The 13,300-nt window shown below is 49.4% G+C and overlaps 1 pseudogene; it reads left to right on the top strand.

Moving 5' to 3' along the window:
• Positions 1-36: 36 nt before the first annotated feature.
• LOC123474003 lies at positions 37-4,867 on the top strand (annotated as a pseudogene).
• Positions 4,868-13,300: the final 8,433 nt, after the last annotated feature.

The following is a 13,300-nucleotide window of genomic DNA, read 5'->3' as shown; positions in this document are numbered from 1 at the left end:
GGTGATGGTATGATTCGCTTGTTACATTCTCAGTTGGTTAGAAGACGATGATTGACTCGTCGCATGTCCTCCGCAATATTAATAGTCAAAATTACCGGCTTTAATTGTCGGTTCTAAGATTGCCGCTTCAACGATCTCAATGCCAAAGATATTCATCTGAAAGGCAGACGTCTTAGGTAAACAGCTTTTTTGACATTTCTCTTTGAGCCTTTTATAATTTACCTCCTCTGTCCGTCACCTTTTTCAGGATAATGTACAAGAAGAAAGTAGATCTAAATTTGGTGGTAGAAGCCAAAGGTTGGCCGGCCCTGCGTCAGAAAAATAAAACCATGCCCTGCTGGCAAGAAAGACGGAAACCTAATGAAGGTGGCTGGTAAGGTAATGAAAATTACGAAGAAATGCCACAAGGTTCTTCGTCAATGGAAGCTGGAAACCAGCCACGTCCTCCAGCCTATTGGGCTAGCCCATCCCGAGGCGGACTTCGACATGGTGGGATCTCAATGGGTCTACCCCCACCACCAGAGGTACACGTCTTATTTCCCCGTTTCTATACAGTCATATCATGATTGTTTGTTTGTTTGTTTGTTTGTTTTTTTCTCATTTCTATCTTTGCAGTATTTCCCTACCGGCTCCTTGCCGATGTGTATTCCTAATCCATCTATGCGTAAACCCGAATCCAGTGACGATCGCCATGTCATGGCGAAACATTCAGAGATCTACCCATCGGTATAGGCCTCACTTTCTTATTAATTTATTTGTTTACGTTGATTGTTTTTTTCAGAAAATGACTAACAATGGAGCATTTGATCGTTTTTCAGGAAGCCGAATTAGAAGCCATACAGACGCTCGTCTCGTCTGTTGAACGCTCATTAAAGTTACTTTCTGATCAGCTAACGCATCAACCTGAAGACATTAATCAACCGAAACGAAAGTTTCGGAGACGCAATAATCCAATAACCTTGCTCAATTGCCTGTTCCAGCCGTTGCTGCGCTCGCCGCTTCTCAGGCTGATGTGCCGGTCTCTGTTCCTTCTGTTGCTCCAGCTACCACCCTTACTGCGACCCCCGCCCCAGCGCTTGTTCCAGCTGCAGCAGCCACGAACGGCCCAGCCCAGCCACAGTGGATGTTGAAAGGCGTCATGCGAGTGGGGTTGCTTGCCAAAGGATTACTTTTAAAAGGCGATCGAAATGTTCAGTTGGTCGTCCTCTGCTCTCAGCCACCTACTTATCAGTTGCTCGACAGAGTTGCTCAAGCTCTTCCAGTCCACCTCTCTGTAAGTAGTTAAGAAATCATTCAGCAGATAAGAAGATAGATTACCCCTTTTTTTTTTAGTTTTCTTTTTTAAATTTGTTTATTCTAAATTTATAATTCACTTTACGATTGATTTGCACATGTTGAATCATGGTTTTGCATGAAAGTTGTGGCCAACGTTCAAAAGCAATAGCAATGAGTGTGCTTGACGTAAACCTAGCCACAAAAATGAAAAGGATGTGTTGGAAGAATCATCGAAGAGGTAAGAAAGCCAATGACATGTTGTAGCTGTTCTGAATCTAAATTTTTTCTCTTACATCCTTGTTTAGCTATTTTGCACATGTTGAATCATGGTTTTTCATGAAAGTTGGTTATGTCCACTTTTGTTATCCTGTCATCCACACTGATAGTCTTTTGTTTCTAGGCAAGGAATGAAGAGTTTTACCACCAAGCCAGATTGTTCTTGGAAAGAGACCAGGTGTATCGGCACAATGACTTACTACTGGTTATTGTTAAAAAATGTCACAGCCTATGCCAACCTTCACCGTATGTCTATCATGGTGTGAAACACAAACCCGCTGTTGTTTCGGGGGTTGGCAAACTAACACCAACAGTAGTACATCAAAGAAAAGTGAAGGCTGGTAATTATAATTTTTTTTCTAATTTCTAGTAGTAAAGAATGAGTGATTCGCGTTCTGGCCCAGCAACATGTAAGTTGTTGTAAGGCCTAGAAGGTCGTTCATCTGATCTTGAGTTAGTTACACTAGAAGTGATTCGCGTTCTGGCCCAGCAACATGTAAGCTGTTGTAAGGCCTAGAAGTGCGTTCATCTGGTGTTAAGTTAGTTACGTTAGAAGTAATTCGCGTTCTGGCCCAGCAACATGTAAGCTGTTGTAAGGCCTAGAAATGCGTTTATCTGGTGTTAAGTTAGTTACGTTAGAAGTGATTCGCGTTCTGGCCCAGCAACATGTAAGTTGTTGTAAGGCCTAGAAGTGCGTTCATCCATGCCGATAGAATCTTTACTTAGCAATCATTTGAAAATTGTAATGTAAAAGTAAGTAATGCCTTGTTTTTCATTTACTTGTGATGCCGAGTTATTCTTCAAGTGGAAGTTGGTGCTTCACCTGCAAGTTGAAGATGGTGCTGGAGTTTGTGCGGGCGCTGGAGGTGGAGGTGGAGGTGGTGCGGTGGCTGGAAAGGAAAATGGCGAAGCAGTGGGATACCAACTTGCTCAGCTGCAAGACCTTGAATATAAAACTATTCTCAAAGTGGGTGGCCGTGAAGTTCTGGTAAGCACTTTCTCCAGTTTAAGCAAAGTTTCGGACTGGATTTATCTTTTGGAAAGATCCAAGATCAAATTTTAGATTCTTTGATTTTATCTGAGACGAGTGTTGGTTAAATTTCCCATGTAATCAAACCAAAAATTGATGCAAAGTCTTCTTGTACTTTAAATCAACCCCGCTTTTTAAAAAACCTGATCTAGAAGTAACAAAATTATTTATAACAGTTTTCCTTTGAAAAAAGGGACAAATTTTGAAATTTAACTCAATGAAATATTACTTAGAAGTCAGGGTGTACCTGGTAGAAGTAGAACACCCACCAGGACTGGGAAGTTCACAAGATGTTCTGGATCTTTTAGATAATAATCAGCAAAATGCTAATACCAGTTTTTCTAGTACATGTAGTCCTGAAAAAAATGCATCATATCAGATCCAAAGTGCAACTGAGCCACCACTTTTGAAAGCTTTGAAGTAAACTCTATCAATATTTGACTTTAATTTTAAAATTATCTGTATTTTCAATTAATTAATGAATTTTTTTTGTAGGTAGTATAATGTATTTGGGTGTAAAGCTTCAGCTAAATAACCTAAGAACTGGGATGAAGAAGGTATTTTAACTGTGAAAGACAGAGGAGTAATTCTTAAGGTATTCGAATTTCAAATTTTTAATTATTCTTGTTAATATCATCGCATTACCCACTCAGAGCATGGAAGACAAAGAAATAAGTCGAGCAACAGGATTCAAATTTGCCCAGCTCAAATAACTCGAACACGAGAACATCTTAAAAGTTGGCGGCCGCGAAGTTCTTGTAAGTTTCTTTTGTAACTTAAAAATGTTGAAAAGGCTCGTCGTATTTAATCCTTTTTTTTTTCTTTTTTAAGATCCAAAATCAAATTATTGACTCCTTAAATATCAGTGGAAATTGTTCTAGTCCAATGCTATGTGGAACCCAATTACAAGCAGATGGGGTATCGTCTTTAGTAAATCCTCGTCCTCCAAGCAAAGAATTTGTTTCGCCTTTTCTTGAAACCGGAAACAAAGACCCCAAGCTCAATTCTATTTCAAACGAAATCAAGCCCAGATATAACCCTTGCCACCCTTCAGCCCTGGTAATGTCGAGACCTACCGTCGATATCCAGGTTTGTTTTCGAATGAAAGTGTTTCTGTTTCTCGAATGTTTCCTTTTTAATAATTTCTTTTAAGTGTAAAGAATCGCAGCGGGGTATGGTCATAGTCGACGTCGTTGTGGATCCCTTGTTAAGCAAGAATTTGCGTTCTCACCAGGGCGATGGTGTAGTTTTTTTGTACGAATGCTTGGTGGTTTTTTTAAATTCCAAACATGTATGGTGTTATCCTAGCCGATGAAATGGGATTGGGTCAAACATTGCAATGCATCACACTCATATGGTAATACCATCAGTTTATTACTTCTTCCTGTTATCTGCTTAAAATAATGAATGTTCATGTCAATAGGATTCTTCTCAGCAAGGCCCTTACAATGGACGTCCAACCATTCAGCGTGTTTTAATCATTACGCCATCAAGCCTAGTAAAAAAATGGGAAAAGGAATTTCGTCGTTGGTTAGGCAGAGAAAGGATATACGTTTTTACTGCAGATCAGGTATCCGATTGTATTAGTTGAACTGTGGAAATATACAAATTTTGGTCTTTGCAGTAAACTAAGCCAATAGAATTCTTAAAACGCCCGCTTTGTCCAGTCATGATGGTTTCCTACAAAATGTTAGTCCGCTGCTTTGACGAAGTAGGCCTACAACTATTTAATTTCGATCTTGTAGTCTGCGATGGAGTACATCGACTGATAGCCCTATTTGCTAAATGTTGTTATTTGTTTTGTAGATTGGTTTGCTTTTTCAGTCAAATTATGACGGTGTAAGTCGGGTTTCGCTGCATCGACTAAGCCTTTTGAGCGAAGAAGCGGATGTAATGTTTCGTGAAGCCAAGGAAATGTTCCAAGACCAACAGCCAGATCCAGTGAAAATAAATTTGTGGTCGGTTCGGATTGTAAAAATTCATTTGGATTGTTCTCTTATTTTGAATTCTTTGTTTCTTCATGGAGATGATTGTCGTTTGGAGTTAGACAATTTTTCCCGTCGATACTCCATGGATTTGCTACCCTATAGTGTGTTAAAATCTTTCCGCACTAATATGTCTTGTCTACGTGATGGTGTTTTTTTAATCGAAATGTCGCTTTTGTTCTAAGGCAAATTATCGCATTTTCAAATAATTTATAATTTTTTTTATTTGCCGTGTTTTGATTTTGTTTCTTGTGATTTCGTATTATGATGCGGATTTTTTATTACAAAGATTGTGCGCGTTTATGGTTTTCGCCATTGGCAGTGTATCTTGTCGACATAATTGCTTTGTTCATAGTTGAGCGCCACTGTGAACTTCCCCCGTGCCCTTGCCTAGACCCCTTTCTTGGTCCGTAGGCTGAGGCGAGAGTTAGTACCTCTTGTAATGGACGTTGGTACATAAAGGCGTATTATTTGCAGGGGGAAAAGTGTGTATTAAGTGCGCTTCGAGATATCAGAAGAAGGTGGTACAAACGGTGAAGGAAAGACTAATGGGGTATACAAAAGATGGTGTATTAAAAACGGAAGACAGTATAGAAATGAGGGAAGAAGAAATGTATGCGTATTTAGGTAGGAAAGTGGGAGAAACTGAGAGAATAGGCGAATTGTCTGGAAAGTAGTAAGTTAGTGTTACACTTTGTTATTTGCTAGGGGGTAAAGCAACGGACGATCGGTACAAATACGAAGATAGAAAATGAATAGTTATGCCAAGTATATGGGAAATGGAGATTGTATGCTAAAATTTTGAATGTGAAGGTATGGATTATGATAGTTGTAAAGCGACAGGATGAAGGGTGAACTTATCTTTGGCAGCGTGCTGGTTGATAAGCGCAGTTTCTATTAATCCGAGGATCGTTTGCAATCGGTGATGGCGCACTAAGGAGTGCTGGGAGGTCTAGCAGTGGCTTCATCTATTGTACAAAGAATGGCGTTCTTTTAAATAAACATACGTTGAGCAGACAAATGAACAGCTTTGAAGCGGGATTCATGCGGTACTCTACGGGCTGCATTTGAGTACGTTACCTAACGTTTGTTTTCGCTTGTTTGGCGTTCTTCGGGGTGTGGAATCCGGATTCGCGGTAGCCGACTCGGTGGTGGTTGTATCTGCGATTTTAGCTGCCGTAATGTTGGAAGAATGCATCGAGAATTAAGATAATAACATGAAGTAAAAAGATGCACTTACATTTGGGGTCTCTGGTTGCTGGAGAGAGCTGCTTCCAGGCGTGTGCTTCTTTTGCGCGAGCGATGTTCCACGCACTGTCGGTGCCGTCGTCAGGGTCGAATCCTTCGAGCCAGGTGAGCAAGTCCTCGGTGGGTTTAAGGGTCTGGAGGTAGCCTAGGCCGGGTCCAGTCGGGTGGGGTGGCATGAGGCGGATGCTTTCGCTTGTCCTCACTCTGGACAGCGCGACGTAGAGTATGCTGAACGTCAGGTGGGGTATGAAGGAGCGCTTGTTGAGCTGTAGGATGACCTTGTTGCAGGTCTGTCCTTGGATCTTGTGCACTGTGACGGCGAAGCGCTGCTTGCTGGAGCTGTAGGATGACCTTGTTGCAGGTCTGTCCTTGGATCTTGTGCACTGTGACGGCGAAGTGCTGCTCGCTGCTAGGGCGACGTTGGTGTCCTCTGCTGCCGTAGCAATATCGTTGCAGACCCGGTCGGCGTCTTCGCGAGGATCCAGCTCAATGCTTTCGAAGAGGACGGCAGTCCCGTTGGAAAGGCCCCTCGCTGCGCGGTACAAAAATAATGTTTAGGGAATATTAGCCGGATTCCATTTAATTTGGTAACGGGCGCGTTGATGTGGCGGCAAGGAATGGAAGGAGATCATTCAGCATGCAGCTAATAGCGTACGAAAATAAGAAAAAAAGTTTGGAGTTTTTTACCTGGATTGATGTTGCTTGTCAGGTACCCTGGAGCGCCGTGAACGAAGCTGCCGGTGAATTGCGAAAACTCGACGTAGATGCGTTCCCTGACTCGTGGAGGTAGGTGAGCAGCGAGTTCTCCGCCGATCTCTAGACGCCAAATGATGCATGGCACCCCTTTCCATGCCGCCCATTTTGCGGATTGGAGCCGGTTGATGTGCTGCCGCTCGCTGTTGCTGGTGACGACGATGGGTGCGGCGGACCATTCCGGATCCGCGAGGACATCCGCGCAGGAAAGGGTTTTCAGGTGGGCGATGTCGCTCAGCTGGATGCGTGGGATCCCTAGAGCGGGTGTCCTCATCTGTTCCAGCATGGCGATGTGCCGGGCGTCCTCCGCTGCTCTCATTTGCTGCATTAGTCAAGTGTTTTTATGTGTTGCTTAAGTTCGTGAAATTGTACGGATGCAAAAAAGAGAATAGTGGCTTTGCTTACTTGGGTGAGCTCGATTTTGCGGAAGGTGCTGAAGAAGTGAGCTCCACGCTGTCTCGTCTGGGAGTCGCCTCTGAAATGGGAGGTGGCCTTGTTGATGTCCTTCTCCCGAACGAACTGGTTAATGAGGGCCGTGAAGAGGGTGTCGGGGGGCACGGGCGGTAGTTGGAAGAAGTCTCCCATCAGAACAATAGCCAGTGGTTCAGGAGTAGGAGCAGAAACGTCGCCAGGTGCTGGGTCGATGGAATCTACGCCCATGATTTCGGCGAGTCTCCCAGAGATGATGTCCAGCATCTCCGGGGTGACGAAAGAGACCTCGTCGATGATGACCATGGCGAGGGACTCCTTCTGAAGCTTGCACTGGAGCTGAAGTAGCTTTTCCCGTTGGAGGGGAGTTGGCCGGTGGCGGGTGGTGCCGCACCGGATGGCTAACCGGTGGTGGCAAGTGGTGCCTTGAGGCATGATGCCGGCCGCGATGCCGGTGAGCGCCATGCAGGCGATTTGCAGCCCCATCTCTTCGGCGCGCTCTTAAATTCCGCTTCGTGAGGAAGGACTTACCTGTTCCAGGGCCACCGTGGACGAGGAGGCGGAGGGGTTGCAATCGTGAACCGGCTCCACGGCCGTGCTGCACTTTCTCCTGAAAGTAGAGGGTGCACAGACTCATGACAGCCGCCTGCTGGCTGTTGAGTGGCGCGTTATGTTGGATAGGGTCGCCTGCTGGCTGCTGTTGCCGTTTCGGTCCGAGGAGGACGATGTCGTCATCTTCTCTGGATGAGCCGGAGTCCGTCACGTCGGCCTGAAGCGCCTTGAGAACGCTCCTGGTGGTCGGAGCGGTCTCCGGTCGTCCCGCGTTGATCATGGATGCAGCCTGTAGAGGACTTGCTCGTCGGTGCCCCTGGCGACGAGCCAGACCCGCCAAAACCTGGCGCAGTGAATTTTCCGTATCTTCGTTGTACTGACGCTGTTTGAAGTTGGCCAGGTTTTCCGGGTCGTCTAGGGCTGCTTCCACCCGTGCCATGTCGATGAGGTGTTGGGCCTCGTCTTCGATCCTGTTGTCCTCTTCAGGCTGCTGAGTGGGGTTCCTGGCAGGCATCATGTTCCCGGAGTGGTCGTCCGGATTAGCCCACTTAGTGGCCTTCCTATTCCTGTGGAGCTGGTTGGCGATCCTTTGTTCCGCGGAGATGCGCAAACCTGAGAAGAAAAGTATGGAGAGGAAGATGACGGTAAGTCATTGAACGGTGTCTTTAAAGCCGGGCGCGGGGGTTTGTTGGTAGAGCAAGACGGTCGCGTCAGGGAGGGCTTACTTAAAAAAGGCGAAGGAAGGGCATGGAACGTCAAACTTGGGCTTACCTTGGGCAGAATTTTCGATCCAGCGTCTGCGCGCATTGTCCAGCGGAGTAGGGCCCGACCGGCTGCCGTTTTCCTGGAGCCGGCCGAACTGGAGATCGTGCATGAAATCGCAAAGCGTCTTCCATGTCAGCGGTCCCGGCAGCTTTCCGCCCTGATCCAGCCAGGGCCGGTAGACCAGCAGCATGTACTGGGCGAAGGCGCGAGCGGCTGTCCTCCATTCGTCGGTGGCGTGGGTCGGTTTGGGCGGAGGCGGTTTGGGCGGCCCGCGGATGAGAACCGGTACTCTGAACTTTGACCGGATCTGCTGGTGGTGGCTGTCGTAGAGTGGGTGCGCGGGATGGAAAGGGAAGGTTGCGTTGGGCGTCCTCCCTTGCATTGATCCGAGTCCAGTGGCAGCGGGTGCGTCCTCTTCGTCCAGGTCGCTGTCCTCATGAACCGCGGAGGAGGCCGAGGTGCAGCCACCGCTACCTGGCAGAGGACGTTGCTTACATTTTCCCAGGTGTTTTCCCACGATGAGTATCGTGGCGGCGTACTTGTAAGGCGAGTAGTGTAGGAGCGTTTCCCCACGGTAAGCGTAATGCTCCGCCTGCGTGACGGCCTTCTTCTCCTTGCCACTGGAATAGACGTTTGCCGTAACGTGGGCGTCGTCATCCTCCGCCGGCTCGGCATTCCGGCTGGTTTCCACGACATACGGTGACTCCGATCCTTGGTCGTCCTAGAGAAGCTCCTCCGGATCTTCGTCCTGTTCCAAGCAGCTCGTAGTCGGTGGTGTGAGGGGCTCGTCGTCGGAAGAGAGTCCGCCACTAAAAGAAATTTAGAGAGAGAGAGAGAGAGAGTGGAGACATGTTATTTAAATGTAAATGCGGGCACTAGCTACTACGGCCTTTTTTTTACCGGCAAGACAGAGCTGCAAGTGAGAGGGGGTTTAAATAAAACTTCACTTACCCTTGGAGGTCATCGAAGGCGTCTCTTGTCTCCTGGTGGCGGCCCTTCTTCAGGACGTAGGCGAGGGCGGCGTGGACAAAGAGCAGGTGGAACCCGTGACTGCAGATTTCTGAGGGCATGCCGAGAAGAGCGAGGGAGGCGACCGGGGCAGAAACCTCCACTGCGCTGGTTAGCTGGTTGACGACGCGGGTCAAGAAGTGCATTGCCGTCCTGCGCTCCGTCCCTGTATCCTCGGCCGTTGAAGGGAAGTTCTCGACGGTCCTCCGGGCGTTGTGGATGAGGGCAAGGGTGCGGCTGAGTTCGCAGGGCGGCTTGGTGATGTATTTGAGGAGGTAGCACATGATGGCTTTCGCCTGTGCGTCGCTCCCCAAGATAATCACGTTGGAATTGCAGCCCAGCAACGCCGTCATGACGGGGTTGAACTCGACAACCATGCCGTTGCGGGTTGCAAAAGCCTTCAGGAATCTGTCGTGCTGCTCGTCTGTGAGCAAGCTCACCTGCTCCAGCAGGTCAGGGTTCAGCATCTGGGGGGAGGAAGGCGAGCAAGGTAGAGGAGAGCAGCATGATTAAGGGTCATGTGTGGGAAGTGTTAATTCTTATTTAATAGACATGGAAAACGATGCAGAGCTGAGAAATGGGAGACGCCGGCTTACCTGTTTGAGACTCTCGTCGTCCACGGGCCGGATGCGCCGCTGCAGCTCCCAGAAGTGGAGGTTGGTATCTCTCTGGGCTACGGGTGTGCGCGAAAAGTTCCGGCAGGGCAGGGAGTCGATGCACGGAGGCTTCGATTCGAACAAGATTTCGTAGAGGACCTTGGTGGTCTGAGGATCCCTGTATGGGAGCAGCTGGACGACGTGGGTCTTCTCTGCGTCCGGGCCGGGCCGTCCGAGTCGGCAGGAGATCTTCCCTTGGGTTCCTTTATGGCAGGTTGCGGTGTGTGAGTGGAGGTTGGCGAAGGATGCCGCGCGTTGAACGTCTTCGGTGAACTCCCGGGGCTCGTTGACGGGGCAATGGGCGATGAATGTCGCCACGCGTCCGAGTCGGTTCCCGTTGACCTGGCTGAGCAGGTGCTGGGCGATCGTCTCTGGTTCCAGCTCGGCCGTCACCATCGTGTCCAGGAGACCGGCTATGACGTTTAGGAGTCGTGGTGCGCCTGCTACGGACTGCAAGAGGCTGGGCGGTAAACCGCCCCATACGATGGCGTGGCAGTGAGGCGTTCCTCTTGCCTGCTCCTCCACGACGCCGAACGAGGCAAGAGGCACTCCAAAAAGGCCCGGCTTCCTGGATGGCAGTTCTGGAGTGTACCTGGCCAGCCCCTCCGGCTTCAGCCCAACCAAGATGGTGAAGATGCTGTTGGTAAGAAGGCGGAAGAACTCGCCCATGGCCACGGGGTTGGAGGCGAGCCTCTCATTGAGGCAGGCTGTATAATGAGGGGAGGAAAAGGGGAAGAATTGATATGTAAAGTAATTTATATTTAAGATAGGGTAGAAAGCGAGAGCGTTGGAACTTACCCAGGGAGAGACGGATGTTCTGATGGATGTCCAGCTGCTGCCGGAGGGCCTCCAGGATGCCGTCGTCCGAAGCCGGTAGCTCGACGTTGTTGATTAAAGGAAGAGACAGGCGGAGGTTGAGGACGCCGCTGGCAAAGTCGGGAGCGTACGTTAAAAAGATGCTTGGCATCCCGAAGTGCTGAGCCAGGGCGTAGAGATACTGCATGGAAGCTTTTCTCTGGGCCGTGCTGTACGGGACGTTGCTGCTGGTGGTCTTGATGTGTGGCGTTACCCTGGCTACCAGGGCTCTGGCCGACTTTGATTGTGGGTTTCGGGCCGCTCTGGCTAGGTCTTGCAAGAAAGCGGGGTCGGCCACCCAAGCTTGGAGCTTCTCCAGCGATTCCGGGTTGTTCTTGAATCGGGTGGTTACCGCTCGTGTTGAAGCGTGCCGCTGCAGCTGGTCGAAGAGGCAGAAAAGGAACCGGTGGCAGGTCACGAAGTTGCAGGTAAACTGCAAAAGCATGTGGCGGCAGTCGCGGTGGGGTACGGAACCAGGCTTCCGTAGTCCGGAACCCAGGAGGAACAGAAAGGGGAAGGCGGAGTATAGGAGCCGGTCATTGCCTTTGAACTCAGACATGGGCCGGTGACGTCGGACATCTGGAATGTCTATTCGAGCGTGCTCGTGTCTCTCTGCACTCGTCTCCGCTTCTGCTACGTCGGGTTGCGTTTCTGGGTCAGCAACTGATCCGATTTCTGTTTGAAAAGTCAAGCAAAAATTAGATTGTGCTGAAAGGAAAGCGGAAGAGAAGTGCAGTATGGAAAACAATAATCAGATAATTAGGTTACCTCCATAGCCACCACCGTTGCTGTCGCTCCTTTTGTCTGTTGCCGGACCGCTGGAAAGGGTGTCGCGGAGGCTCTGGAGCACCTGCACGGCAGGACTACCTCGGTCGCTCGTGGGGTGGGCCGATTTGCCGAGGAAGACGGCCGGCAGCTGAGCGCTCTGTGGTAGCTCTATGTCCTCTTCTGGCCCTTGTCCGTGCATGGGAGCGATTGGCTGCTCTCGTTCGGCGGTGGCCAACCGTTCTACGGCAATTCCGACGTCATCAGAAACGATCCGGGCGTGCTGGATCAGGTCGTCCGCTATGTGTTCCAGGATCACTTCCATCTCGGGCGTGTCGTCAATGGTGATGTTGGTGTAGAAGTGGTTCAAGTGTTTCAGCGCCCGGAGCCATGAGAAGACGACGTCCGTGCGTACGTGCATCTCGTGGATGTGCCGGAACCTGTCGGGCACCAGAGCATCCCACTGTGCCTTGGCACCGATGAAGGCGATGCTAATGAAAGCGGGCAAGCCATCGGCACGGGGGTAGGTCCCTTCCCCTGTATCACCTGTAGCTCGAGCCTGTTCCGCGACGAGTTCCGCGGATTCTGGCTGTGGGAAGGCAATGACGTGGCCCTGCTTGGCGGAATGCCTTTGTGCGTTGGTGGCCCCGGTCAGCTTGATGACTGAAGCATAAAGCCGGGCTCGAGCGATGACGTACTGCTCGGCTAGACGAAGTGGAGGCAGTCCGATCCGGCTGGGCACCCCGAAGTCAATGCCTGCTGCAATAGAGAGCGGCGGGTTGGTTGGCTGCCGTTTGCCCAAGTGGTACCAGCAGCCGGCGCAGAGTTTGGCCGTCTCACTCGTTACGTTGCACGTCTCATTCCTAGCAGCGGTCACGAATTCAGGGTGTAGATGGAAATACGCACCGGTCGTAGAGCGGAAGTGGCTGATGGCGGGCCGGAAGTCGACAGGGACGGAAGTGAGTCGTCCGACCTCGTCAGGGCTAAGCTGAAGTTTGGGTAATTGCAGAATGTCCACGTCGTGGTAAAGGACCGACTCCTCCGTACCCATATGGAAAGTTCTGATACCACAACTGGCGCAGCCGAATAGTTGACCTTTCAGATCAACGGCGTGTTGGAATATTTTCACAATCCGAGCGCGCGGATTTCTGCCGTCATCTGTAAATCCAGCTTCCATCTCTTCTGCAATCGTTTGGAGGATCTGTAGGGTGTCGGGGTTCTCTAAGTCCAGCGTGTTGCTATTGCTGTAGAGGCGAAAAGCAGCCCGGAAGCGGTTGTGACCAGAGCTGATTGCCAAGGAGACGAGGGCGGTGACAGGATCGCGTTCGAACTGCTTAAGCTGCTGGATGGTGGGCTCGTGAATATCGGCAAGTGACGGGCCTCTCGGTGTTAATGGCTGCACGCATCCGTCTGCAAATCAGGAAGAATAAGTTTTATTATTATCTCGAATCCCATGATTTGTATTTACGAATGAAGTCGGTTAGATATTAATACAGTTAAACACAAAGTTATTTTGGAACCCTTACCCGAGTTAGATGAGGTTAGTGATCCCCCGGACCTGTGAGCCGGCTGTGGGCGCTTCGGTGGTCCAAACATGCCATCTGTAAATGTGGAAGCATTCGAGGGAGTCAAACACGTGTAATAATACTGAATAAAGTGAAATACAAGGCTATTTTGTAAGCATTACCTTGTGCAGGTGAGGT

Source organism: Daphnia magna, linkage group LG7 (assembly GCF_020631705.1).
Source record: "Daphnia magna isolate NIES linkage group LG7, ASM2063170v1.1, whole genome shotgun sequence".
Taxonomy (NCBI): Eukaryota; Metazoa; Arthropoda; class Branchiopoda; order Diplostraca; family Daphniidae; genus Daphnia; species Daphnia magna.
This window is presented reverse-complemented; position numbering and strand designations above follow the sequence as displayed.